The sequence below is a fragment of the Bison bison genome, unplaced genomic scaffold (genome assembly GCF_000754665.1).
Source record: "Bison bison bison isolate TAMUID 2011002044 unplaced genomic scaffold, Bison_UMD1.0 scf7180017864035, whole genome shotgun sequence".
Lineage (NCBI taxonomy): Eukaryota > Metazoa > Chordata > Mammalia > Artiodactyla > Bovidae > Bison > Bison bison.
Window position 1 is genome coordinate 1,078,789 of NW_011494607.1, and position 13,826 is coordinate 1,092,614.

A 13,826-nucleotide genomic window follows, 5' to 3' on the forward strand; every position below is an offset into this window, starting at 1 on the left:
CACCCCCCCACACAACCTCTCTCTTAGAGGACTGGAAGAATGCATTATAAAGTGTGCATGTAGTGTCCGCGTGCCTTGCGTTTCTGAAGTGTTGGTCTTTATTGACAGCTTAAATGCGTTAGGCCTCTGTTGTGAAATCTGTTGGGATACATATGTCAACTTAGAAATCAGTGTTAAAGTCCTCTGGCAGTAAGCAGGTCGAGGACTACCTTCTGAATGTATTCAGTCAAGATGGCTGAGCGGTCCTAAACAGCAAAACCTGCCTTTGTTAGGGCATCAAAACCAGATCAAGCGAGAGTATTGTTTTTCGGTATTGACAGCTTTCCACTGATGACTGTAGGCCTCTTTTTGGTCAGCTTACCATTCTCCTTTTCTACTAGATACAAGTACTTAGAAAATAATTGAAGAAATTGAAGTTGTGATCAACACTTTAGGTCAATAACGGAGTTCACCGTGCAAGGGGAAAAAAAAGGAGCGGCGGTAATTTCAGGAATGGTGGAAGCAAATCTTCACATTTTGCTGGGGTGGGGAGATAAAGTAAGGCCCCCTACCCCTCAGAGTGGACTAGTTTGCATCTAATAAACCATAAAGGAGACCCTTTTCCAAAATTGCTGCCTGAGGCCTAGAATTTAAATATATCACAGATGGACATTCTGTATTAAAAATCTTTCTCCAAAATGTAAGTAATAATATTCTCGATTGAATTTTTTCACTTCGGGAATGTTCTTGAACCAGTTTCAGAAAAATAAACTGCTAAATTCTTTCCTTAGGACCGTGAAATTACCCTAGAGAGACAGACTACTTACTCCACAGTGTCTTCTGCTGGTGTAGTGACCGAATTCTCCAAACCAAAACCCAGGACATACAGCTTGACATGTACTCAAAACAAGTGAACAAACCCTGTGAAGCTGAAAAGAGTTTATAAAATATGCTTCCTGTGTCGGGCAACCATTGGTTTAGTAGTGTGAAATGAGGAAGGCTGGGTTAGAGAGGGCTATAGATAATATTGATTTCACCCACAATATCCAACCTTTTTCTGAGCTGTTCCCAAACAGCCTAATTAACTGATCTGAATTTCAGCTTCTCTCCTTTTCTCCCTAGCCCTTGAATAATAAGCAGTGAAATAGCCAAAGGCAGGCTACAAGAGGAGAAGGGAAGCAAGGCCAGGAGCTATGTGCAAAACTAAGGCCTATGCCCAAGGAAACTAATAAAATTAATTTTAGATTCCTCTTTATAAAAATCCATTCTAGACTTGTTCTCTCTAGATAATTTCTAGACTATATTTCTATTTCACAAGCTTTTTCAGAGATTTACATAGTCTTTAAACTTATATTAAAGATCTACCTTGTGCTAACCACATTACAAGGTGTTGGGGATAAACAAATGATCAAAACTAGGCCCCAAGGAATTCAGACTGGTAAAGGCAGTCTAGTGCACTGGGCAATGCTTTACAGTGTGAAAGATGTTGTACTAGGGGTATGCAGAGCTACTGTATTGAGGAGCTATTGTAGCAATAAGAAAAGGCTTTCTAGAAAAGGTGATAACTGTTTCTTGAAGGTCAAGTGTCCAGGGTATATGGGAAGATGATCCAATCAGAGAAAGTCTGAGTAAAGGTCCAAGGGTCACGAAAGCATGGCTTGCTTGGGACCTGTGCACATACTGAGGTGCAGTAAGAAAAATAAGGATGAGTTGAGGCTATCTCCAATACATGGCCAATCTCCTTCAGAGGTCATCAGTAAAAGCTCAAAGACAATGTAAGTTGTTCCCAAGATGTGGTTCCAGGTGGGAAATATTTTGAAGGTACTCACATCTAAAGATATTGCTACAAAGAATCCACTGGTGTGACCACCTGAGACAGAGGCAGTATGTGATATTAGAATCTAAATAACACTGGACCTTTATATAAATTGGTAGTATTTACAGAACCTTTCTCCATCTGTTCCCTAAATGATAATATACTAGTAGAAGCTTTTTGTTGCTCCTTCACCCTTCCACTGTTCAGTCACTGGTTAATAATCCATGATGAATCCCTTCTTTCCAGCATCTCTTCATGGCATCAGTCTCCACCACTCTCCCGGTTCCCATTCCACCCAACTCTACCCTATCACACCTATATACCTAACCCATCCTCAGACCAGATCTGTAACTTCCTTGACCTCCCAAGTGAAATTATTAGCCACTACTTTACTTTTCTTTATATTTATTCATTTATACCCAAACTTGTGCCCCCAGCCCCATGACTTCAGGTTACTCCATTCCTAAATATCCTGAGGTGTATGTGTGCATGCTCAGATGTGTCTGACTCTTTGCGACCCCATGGACTGAAGCTAAAGCCATTTTACATGGAAAATGTTTTCCATCACTGTACTCATTCTCTGGAGACTTTCTGAGGCTTCTCATCCCCTCCCAGATGAAGGTCATTCAAAATCTTTCTCACTATATTCCTTCCTGTAACCTCCATTCAGTATGAATTCAATTTAGAAACTTACACTCCCTTTTCCTAGCACCAAGTTTGTTCTATGTTGAAAGGACATACTCCCCCTTCCTTGAACAATTCAAGGACAACCTGCTCCACCAGCCAGCCCCTCACAAATTGAAAGTGACCAGGAGTGAAGTCCAAGAGATTTTTATTGTAATACAGTTCTGCCACCATCCACTGGGAACCCATTAGGCAGGTCACCTCATCTTCAGGCTTTGAATTCTCTCACTAGTTACACAAAGAAAGAGTAATAATTGATTTCTGAGATCTCACTGAAATCCACATCCCTCGCCATCCTTCCACGTAACAGCAGCATTGTCACATTTTAGTACAAATAATATGGAACCAAGAAATGAATTTTAAGTATAGAGTGAAAAATCTATCCATCTGCTAGGTATCAGAATGTTACCAGTTTATAGCGCATTCAGTTGGTTTAAGCCTGTTACTAATGAGATGAAGGTCATGGGTTCCATTCCCTAATGGCTAGTTAGTTTTGATCTGTTTCATAGCCACAAACTGCTTTCCTAAACCGTTTCCCATGTAGTAATGTGTGCTATTGGTTGTAAGTCTTCATGTAAAATTGAATCTTTCCATAGAAATTTTCTAACGTGAACAATACTTAAAATCATTCTTTCAATGCATTATCTTACTTTTAAGTGTGAGTCAAGTTATTGATTTTTTTAGTCTATATAATTGTGTGCTCCATGTTTTTCCAAGTATAAAAATGACATTAACATTGATTTGGCCAAGATTCTTATTATTGATAATTATTTATACAAGCTGAGTTTGATTTTCTTGTTAATGTCTAGATAACACTGAAATGTTCATGTAATACTCTAATTTGAGTCCTTATTTTTCTTGTGACACATCTGTATACATTCTTAGCACAGAGCTTGTGATGGTGAAATGTAATTGACATGCTAAGGATGAGAGAAAAAATATGTTAGTATTACTCATTAGGTAAGGAAAGGATTATGATGTAAATCTTAAATTCTCAACATCTTAAGGAAATTAATATAAAAGAGCATCTTATTTATTATAATCTTATTTAGATGCAAAAGTAAAGATAGAAATATGACAGACATATTTAAAACAATGGACCAATATAGAACTATAAAGTGACTTATAAATTTTAAAAGTTAATAATTTTCCAGAACACATTTACTTGCTTAAAGCCTAAATCCAAAAGCCTTATAACTAAACAGTATTAGAGGAACAAGCCAGACTTCATAACATATCTGTGATTGTAGCCCCTGATAATTTTAGAGCCTGGTTGTTCTAGAATGTTCTTTGCATATTACATGGCCTCCTGGCCACAGCTGATTGGTCCAGGAGTGGACATTTAATCCAAGGACTAAATCAAGTAAGGGGTAGCCTATGAGTCAGCAGGGAGTGCTTCCCCATATGAATAAAAGTGATGAAATGGACTCATCTATACTTATGCTTTGCCATATGAACTGGAAGTTCTGGAGATAAAATTAGTTGATAGGCATTACAAAAACTAAATGATTCACAGAGAGAAGCAAGTAGAGTGTAGTTTCCTTAGTTGTTAGGCATTAAAAACTATGCATGCTAAGTCGCTTCAGTCATGTCCGACTCTGTGAAACCCCATAGATGGCAGCCCACCAGGCTCCGCTGTCCCTGGGATTCTCCAGGCAAGAACACTGGAGTGAGTTGCCATTTCCTTCTCCAATGCATGAAAGTGAAAAGTGAAAGTGAAGTCGCTCAGTCGTGTCCGACTCTTAGCGACCCAATGGACTGCAGCCTACCAGGCTCCTTGGTCCATGGGATTTGCCAGGCAAGAGTACTGGAGTAGGGTGCCATTGCCTTCTCCAAAAACTATGCATAAGTATTAATAGAAGTCAGAAGGTACAGCAGAGCAGAAGTTAGCCAGCCAAATAAAGGCCAGAGCTGCCCAGGGTGCCACCTGACTCCCCAAATGTCATTCTAGTCTTAGGCCTGGCCACTCTGGGACCTCATGAAAACCACCTGCATGGCTAGAATTTCTGTCTTCACTAGTATCACCATGAGGGCTCCCCATCCCTTATGGAAAATTGAGTCATTTTTTGAATTGAGTAGATAAGCAAAAGACCCCTAACACCAACAATTTGTATGGCCTGTTCTTTTTAGCTTTATAGATTTAAAAGGGACCAACTCTGAAAGTCAGTTGAGTCGGCCCAACACCCAATAACCTTGTGCCTGTTACTGGAACATGTGGGCCAGATGGTGAGGAGCAAATCCCAAGTTTACCGCTTGGGCAAGTTGCGAACCTCTTACCTCAGATTCTACATCTGTAAAATGGGAATATTTATAGTACCTAGCTCACGAGGCTGCTATGAGGATTTTTTTTTTTTTTAAATTTACTTGGCTGTGCCAGGTCTTAGTTACAGCACACAGATCTTCAGTCTTTAGTTGCAGCACATCAGATCTAGTTCCCTGACCTGACCAGGGATCAAACCCTGGCCCCCTGCATTGGGAACCCAGAGTCTTAGCCACAGGTCCACCAGGGAAGTCCCCTCTATGAGGATTTAATGGAGTAATGCAAGACTAAGCCTTGGTGTGTAGTTACTAATCAATAAATGTTAGCTTATGAGTCAGGGTTTTTGCTTGAGTTGCTCCCGGCAGTATTCTTAGCACCCAGACTTGTACCTGCACACAGTTAAAAATGCAATAAATATTTATCGAATGACTTAAGAAAATACTATTATGTGAATTATTATGGCCACTCTTTTATTTGCCTCTTTCCTTGCTGGTGACCAGGCCAGAGGTGCCACGTCACCAGCATGCCCGTGGACAACATCCTCCAAAAAGTTCCTAAAAGCATGTAAACAGAGAGTGCTAATGGAATTCATAGGCCCTATTTCAAAGGAGCCTGCTGTTCAGAATATATTATCTTTATTTAGCATTTATATTACACTTTTACATTTTCAAAGCCCTTTTCAGTTTTTTAACTAAATATTTGTTATAACATTCCTATGTTATCTTTCATAAGGGAGGTAACTGAGGCATGGTTCCAATCATTAATACCTATAACTGGAAGAAAATTCATCACATAAATACAGTAAGTGTAACTGTATATTAAAAAAAATCTGGAACATTACTTTGTTCGTGTAGAATGCCGAATGGAATGTCAGTGTTCAAGAAGAAGACAATCTGTTACTTTAAATTATACTAGCTCTGCCTTTCACTTGGTTCTATTTCAGGAACTAGAATCAATAGAAAGGTTTTTAAACTGGGGTTTCTCAATGGGTTTGAAGACTTTAAGGAATAAAATTTTGAGATTCAGTATTGAAATATTTCACCATATCTTAGTAATTTCCCAACTTTTTCTGTGAAAACCTCTCCAAGAAAGTAGTTCTTACCTCCTGTCACTGCTTAGAGGTTTTCTGTATGTATGCCCTTAGAATTTGTAGACAGTGAAGAATGAAAGGGTAAAAATCAGTACACTGTTGATGAAATCAGTCAAGAGTAATCTAGTTTAAGGAGACTTGGGAAATGCCCAAATCCAATCAGGTGTCTCTGTAGAGTTTCAGGAAAGTCTGAAAATGTATTGGACAGAAAAGAGAGAGTGAGTTTTGGTCACTATTCTAGCTGATTGGCTTCACTAAAGATTAAAATAATCCTAACTCAGAGGAGCCCTCAATAAAGCTGGATGATCTATTTCTTTGACTCTAGTTGACTTCCTCTTCTACATAACCCAACCAGCTGTGTACTGATTGCAAGGTCAAATTCCACCCCAGTTTTCTCCTGTCCCAATGTAAGCTCCTTCTTCCCTTCAACTTCCAAAATCTCTCTCTTTTTCTCTCCCATCCCGGGGAGAAATATTCCTACTTCTTCACCAGGCTGTCTTTCTAAATGTGTTCTTGATCACTCACACCCTCTCACTATTCCTCCATAAATTTTCATTATTCTCCTGATATTTACAGTTTGCTCTTCTCCACTGGCTTTTTTACAGCCCCCAAATATGCTCATATCTTCCCAGTCCTAGAAAGAAAACCTTTTTTGTCAGTTCTACATCCCTTCAAATACTGTGCCATAATTTCTCCTTTGTTGCCAGACTTCTTGAACAAGTAGTTTGCACTCAGCATTCTTCGTTTCCATACATCTGAGTCATCCTTCAATCCATGGACTTACTGAATATGCTTTCTTCTTTTAAAGTCTCCAGAGACTTCCTAAATGTCAAATCTAGTGGCTACAGTCCACTTCCTATTTAAGATTCTAGAAGCATTTGATGGTGTTGACTAATCCCTTCTTCAAAACTGTCTTCTCACGTAATGTCTTTGTCAATTTACTTTCCTGGTTGTTCTCTTGTGGCTCAGACCTAGTCCTTCTTTCTCCTCCCACCTGATAAATATGATTGCTTCTGGAGTTAAGTTCTGGTCTTCTGTTTTTATATTCTGTCTTGAGTGAACTCATGTACTCCCTCAGTATCATTTTAATTCATCTTTGTGTATAGAACTCCTGGACTATATTTTTGTCCATGACCATTCTGCAGAGCTTCAGACTTACATTTCCAATTTCTTGAGCTATAAATCGATGTGGATATTCTATGTGTTAGAAGACTGTGAATAATGTGATGGTTTAAAAGAAACAAAAAACTTTAGGGTTAAACCTGTGTTGGAATCCCATTTCTACTACTTAACTAGGTATTAGTAACTTAATCTACCTAAACTGAATTTCCTCCAGTGTCTAATAATATCGCCTGTACTGGTCATTATCAAGATTAAAGGAGATAATGCATGTAAGTTGCCTAACACATAATAAGAGTTTAATGAATAGTAACTATTGTTTCTGTCTGCTACTTCTTCCTTCTGCATTCTCCATCTCAGTTTATAACGTCCCAGGGCTTTAAGTCACATTTAACTACAGCTTCCTCTTGCTGCTACGCACATCCAGATTCTATTGATTGTTCCTCTGTGATATCTATCTTCTAATCCCTCCCTCCATTTTATTATTTCCTCTGCCACTCAACAGCCTGGTCTCCTGCCAGGCTTATTACCCTTCATTTCTAACTACATCTTTGCCATTACATTCACTCTTTCAGAGTATAGAGTTGGTATTGTTACTGCCCTGCTCCAAATCCCTAAATAGTTCCTCAAAGCTTTAGAAAAAAATGTATCTTCTTGGTCCAGTATTTAGTGCCTTACAGTGCCAAACACTGAAACAAATTGACCTTTCTATCTTCAGCTATTACGCCCGGAGAAACCAAGGAGTAAGCCATGCCAAGCAAACCCCATGTATTGCCACCTGTCTGTACTTTTGTTCTTGCCATTTCCTAAGCCTGAAATACCCTCTCTCTGCCCCCACTGACCTATCAAAATTTCTGTCTCTCTCAAAGTGATTTGTACACCCGTGTGTATAGCTGTATATTCATAGGAGCCAAAAGGTGGAAACAGCACAAATGGCCATAAGCAGATGAGTAAATAAACAAAATGTGGTATATGCATACAATGGAATATTATTTAGCCTTATAAAAGGAAGGAAATTCTGACTCATGCTTTAAGTGAACCTTGAAAACATCATGCTAAGTGAAATGGAAAGTGAAAGTAAAGTCGCTCAGTTGTGTCCAATTCTTTTCGATCTCATGGACTGTAGTCTACCAGGCTTCTCTGTCCATGGGATTTTCCAGACAAGAGTACTGGAGTGGGTTGCCATTTCCTTCTCCAGGGGATCTTCCTGACCCACGGATCGAACCCAAGTCTCCTAAGTGAAATTAGTCAGTCACAAAAGGACAAATCTTCTAGGATTACACTTATCTGGGGTGGGGGGAGTCATCATTTAATGGGTATAGAGTTTCAGTTTTGTAAGATGGAAAAGTTTTGGAGCTGGACAGTGGTGATAGTTTTTGGGCAACAATGCAAACGTACTTAATGCCACATAACCAAACATTTAAAAAATGGTTGAAATAGGCAATTTTATGTATGTATGGTGGTGGTTTAGTCATTAAGTCGTGTCTGACTCTTGCAATCCCATGGACTTTAGCTAGCCAGGTTCCTCTGCCCATGGGATTCTCCAGGCAAGAATACTGGAGTGAGTTGCCATTTCCTTCTCCACGGCATCTTAGGGCCCTCCAGTATATCCTACTCTGACCTTTACATCAGCAAATTTTAATGGGAAGTTAAAATTTTATTCTAATCCTAACTTGGGGCCTAAAAGTTTGTGCATCCACATATTAAATTTCAACAGATTATATAACCCCAAGACCACCACTAATGACTAGAACCAAAGACAAAAATCTGGATGCAAAAAAAGTCTTTTATACAGTAGGTTAAGTGTCTGTTATTCATTCATCCATTCACTTGGACATTAGGTCCCACTGTATATATATATTTATGTATGTATATTTTACTGCAATTAAGTTTTTTTCCTAATTCAAGTTACGTATATTAAATACCAGGGACTGTGATAGACCCTGGGAATACAATGAACAAACAGCTCTGCTACCTGTCCCAGAGCGCCGTATAATTGAGAAGGCCTCAAACTCTACCTCCACCATGAAAAACTCCAGGTCATTACACTTGAAATTGAAAGCTTTCTTCTGTCTCTGCATCTGTTTTCGTGCTGGTCACATCCTGCTCCCTATTGTATATCTGGTCCCTGTAAACGTTTGTCTCTCTTGTGAGATAATAAAATACCCCAAGGTCAGGAGCTCTATCTTATCTATTCATTTTTTTAATCTATCATAGCACTTAATACAGTTCATTGCACATAATGGGGGGCTCAATAAATACTTGTGGAGTAGAACAGAACATAATGGAAGTTAAATTCAGCCATCAGTGATGTTTCAGGCCAAAAATGACACCACCTCATAGACAGGCCTTCTTCAGGAGGGGCGTACTGGCCAGTAACATACTCTAACACAAAGATCAAAGGAGAGCCTGCCTCTATAACACAAGAGCATCACTCAGTACTGGAAACTTATAGCTGTTCTAGATTCCATTTATGATCCTTAGTAAGTGGGCTGTGATCTCACATCTGAATGAATTTTCTAAAATTTCAAATGGAAAGCCATGATTCAAACATAGATGGATGGGTTTAGGCACTCTCCGGTATATTTACTGTCAGAAATGTGAGCCAACCATTAAGGGTTTTGTGAGAAAATGTACAGCCATTAACTGTTGGTTTCCCTTCCTGACCCACTGGAGTTTGGTGGGGTCCAAATGACAGCTCGGAGAAGACGATGGCAGCCCACTTCAGTACTCTTGCCTGGAAAATCCCACGGACGGAGGAGCCTGGTGGGCTGAAGTCCATGGGGTTGTGAAGAGTCGGACACGACTGAGCGATTTCACTTTCACTTTTCACTTTCAAGCATTGGAGAAGGAAATGGCAACCCACTCCAGTGTTCTTGCCTGGAGAATCCCAGGGACTGGGGAGCCTATTGGGCTGCTGTCTATGGGGTCACACAGAGTCGGACACGACTGAAGTGACTTAGCAACAAATGACAGTTGGTTTCTTTTTGAGCACATGGCGATAATTAGCAAAAAGGGCACTGAGGAACCTACAGTGTTCTATCTTCTGATAAGCTTTTAATTATAAGTCATCCAGGTAGCATCAGACACTGAAGGCTATTTTCTTGAATGCTAGGAAAATCTTTTTTTCATCAAGATGGGATTTCTCTTTTCATCTTCAGGGGCTGAATTCTCTCTTTTGCTTTCTAGATGAGACTTAGGCCCCCTGGTGCTTAATAATTATGCCTAAGCTAGATAGCATATTGAAAAGCAGAGACATTACTTTGCCAACAAAGGTCCGTCTAGTCAAGGCTATGGTTTTTCCAGTGGTCATGTATGGATGTGAGAGTTAGACTGTGAAGAAGGCTGAGTGCCGAAGAATTGATGCTTTTGAACTGTGGTGTTGGAGAAGACTCTTGAGAGTCCCTTGGACTGCAAGGGGGTCCAACCAGTTCTTTCTAAAGGAGATCAGCCCTGTGATTTCTTTGGAAGGAATGATGCTAAAGCTGAAACTCCAATACTTTGGCCACCTCATGCAAAGTTGACTCATTGGAAAAGACTCTGATGCTGGGAGGGATTGGGGCAGGAGAAGAAGGGGACGACAGAGGATGAGATGGCTGGATGGCATCACCAACTCGATGGATGTGAGTTTGAGTAAACTCCGGGAGATGGTGATGGACAGGAAGGCCTGGTGTGCTGCGATTCATGGGGTCACAGAGTCGGACACAACTGAGCAACTGAACTGAACTGAGCTGAATAGTTTACAACTGATTACAGAGTGCCAAAAAATATGCAATTTCCTTATATTATCTCATGTCTTCTTGACAACCCTATGAAACAGCAAGGTGGACTTGTGTGTGTGCGTGACTACCCTAGATTCTTTTCCTCGTCTTTCACTGATAGCACCAATTTTCCCTTTAGGGAGCTTGCAGACTCATTCCGTGTGGCCTTAGGGGCTTGTCAAGTCCACAGTTTCCTAACATCAAGGAATGGGTGGGTGATGAAAGTGAGGCCATTTTGACTCTGTCAGGAGTATCGACTGATTCATGGGCTAAGTGTCAAGAGTAGCTGGCTGTAGATAGGTTATTTCAGAGTACAATCCCCAATTTCTAAATGATATCTTTAGAGTAGCCCTGGTATCTGTTATCCCAAGACCTAGTCACTTAGCTTTTCCTTCAGCTTTTTGACATACTAAATTTTGTTCCAATAACTTCTTCTTTAAAAAAAAAAATCTAATTTTAGCCAGAATTATTTGTTGGTAACCTACAAATCTTCCCTATAAGGTAGTATATTTGTTTCTATTACTGTGTAACAAATTACCACACATGTAACTGCTGAAAACCACACACATTTATGATCTCACATTGTCTAGAGATCAGGGCTCCAGGCCCAGCTAAACTGGGTCCTTGGCTCAGGGACTCACAAGGCTGAGTCAAGGTGTCAGCCAGGACCAATGTCACATGAGGTTTGGAGGTCTCTTCTGAGTGCATGCATTGTTAGCAGAGATCTACTACTTGTGGTCATAGGATTGAAGTCCCTTTTTTCTTGCAGGTTGTCTGCCAGGTGGCAGCTCCTACAGGGCCCTACAGTTCTTGCCACATCTATAGGGCTCTCAAAAAATGACAATTTGCTTCTTCATTCCTGGCAGAAAAATCTTTCTCATTTGAAACATCTCCTTTAGGGAGGCCCTCGACCCTCCTTTAAAAGGTTTACCTGATTAACTCAGGTCGACCCAGGATAATCACCCTTTTGATTAACTCAAAGTCAGATGATTAAAACCTTAATTACATCTAAAAAAATCCCTTCTCTTTTGTCACATAACATAATCTAATCAGTACAGTAGAATCCCATCATATTCATCCCACAGTCAAGGGGAGACGATTAAACAGTACACACCAGCTGGGAGGAAACTTGGGGGCCACCTAAAACAGATAGCTACTCTTTATCCCCATTTGAGAGATGAATAAACTATGGTTTAGAGAGGTAAGTCATTGTTCAAGATGACACAATTCTAAATGTTAATATCAAGATTTGAACTAGGCCTATGGCCACTGTTTAAGCTGCTGCTGCTGCTAAGTCACTTCAGTCATGTCCCACTCTGCAACCCCATAGACAGCAGCCCACCAGGCTCCTCTGTCCCTGGGATTCTCCAGGCAAGAACACTGAAGTGGGTTGCCATTTCCTTCTCCAATGCATGAAAGTGAAAAGTGAAAGTGAAGTCACTCAGTCATGTCCGACTCCTAGGGACACCATGGACTGCAGCCTACCAGGCTCCTCGGTCCATGGGATTTTCCAGGCAAGAGTACTGGAGTGGGGTGCCATTGCCTTCTCCGAGTGTTTAAGCTAAATCATGGTATTCTTGAAATGATTTTTTATTTCCTTCATCTAAATCCTCTTATACTTGCAGAAACTTTTCTGTATTTTTAAGAGTTAGTCTAGCTTCTTTTTTCCACCTTTTCTGAATACTCCTGTTCTCTACATCACATGTCTGTATAGACAAGAGGGGCAAGTCACTGCAGAGATATTAAGGCATTTGACATCTTTAGAGCATCATCATATGTGAATTATCATGGTAGATGACATGAGACAACCCAAGGTGGACCCCCAAGAAACCCGTTTTCTGTCAGAAGAGACACAAGATCAGTCAAAAATGTATGTAAATATATGGGAAGATAGTAAAGGAGTGTACAGAAGAGGGAATAATAACTTCTAACTGGAATGAAAGGATTAGAGAAGTTTTCCCAAAGAAAATGAGCAGGACCTTGCCTTACAGGAAAGTGAGGAGGTGGCAGGGAACTTGGGGGAAGAAGCTTCCTGGAGCTCCAGCTTCTCATGTGTTCCTCCTCCCTTGATCCTTCCTCTTGGAAGTTAACACACAAGAAACCTTTTCAGAATTAAAAGATGCTGATGTTACCCCACCTCTTGAGATTCTGCTTCCTTTGGTTGACCTATGGTAGTTTAGAAACCAAGGGAAAAAAAATCAATTTTGATCAAAATATAGAAAAATAATTTCATTTTAACATCATCTAAAGCATGCTTTCACTGGCCTATTGATGTTTGTATTATACCAGAGTACTGACTCTACTTTTCTTACATGATTTATCCTGTTATTTCTTGGAAAATTCATTTTTTTCCTCTTAGGCCCAAGGTGTCATTGATGGCCCAAGGTGTCAGTGATGGTCAATAATGCAAATAGCACTAATATCACTAGGGAAGGTACAGAAAACAGCAGAGAAAATAGCATTCTAAATTATATCAAACCACTAGTATATCTATATCAGAAATACTTATGTATATTTGTCTTGCTAGAAATTTTATGTGAAACAGTAAAACAAATGATGTGAAAATAGGACTGTTTAAAATAGTTGCTAGGACCCTGTGGACTTTTCAATTAAAGTTTCCAGATACCAAGAGCCCATATTTCAGCTAAATTTGTCCTTCTATTTTTTCAACAAATATTTATTGAGTATCTACTATATGCCAGGCAATATACTAGGTTATATATCTGTCTGAGAATAAAACACACTAAATAAAATACATATGATCACTGTCCTTAAGATGTAAAATATAGTGGAGATGTTATCAGTAAATGGGCAATTATAATATTGCATCATAATATATACTAGAAAAGTATTGGCGGTAAAAGTACAAAAATAAATATGGTAGAAAATGTACAAAATGCTATGGGAATAGGAAGGAAAATAATTTGGCTGAGTGTAAGGGAAATTTGTGAGGCTTTCTGGAAAAGATGGCATTTAAGTTGATATGTGAAGATAAAATGGGAGATATGGGAAACCATATAATGAGCAAAATTTGATCAATAAGTATGAAAAAAAATTGTGAAGCTTATTTGGAGACAGGGAAGAGGTAACTAAGGACTTTCATGTCTTTAAATTTAC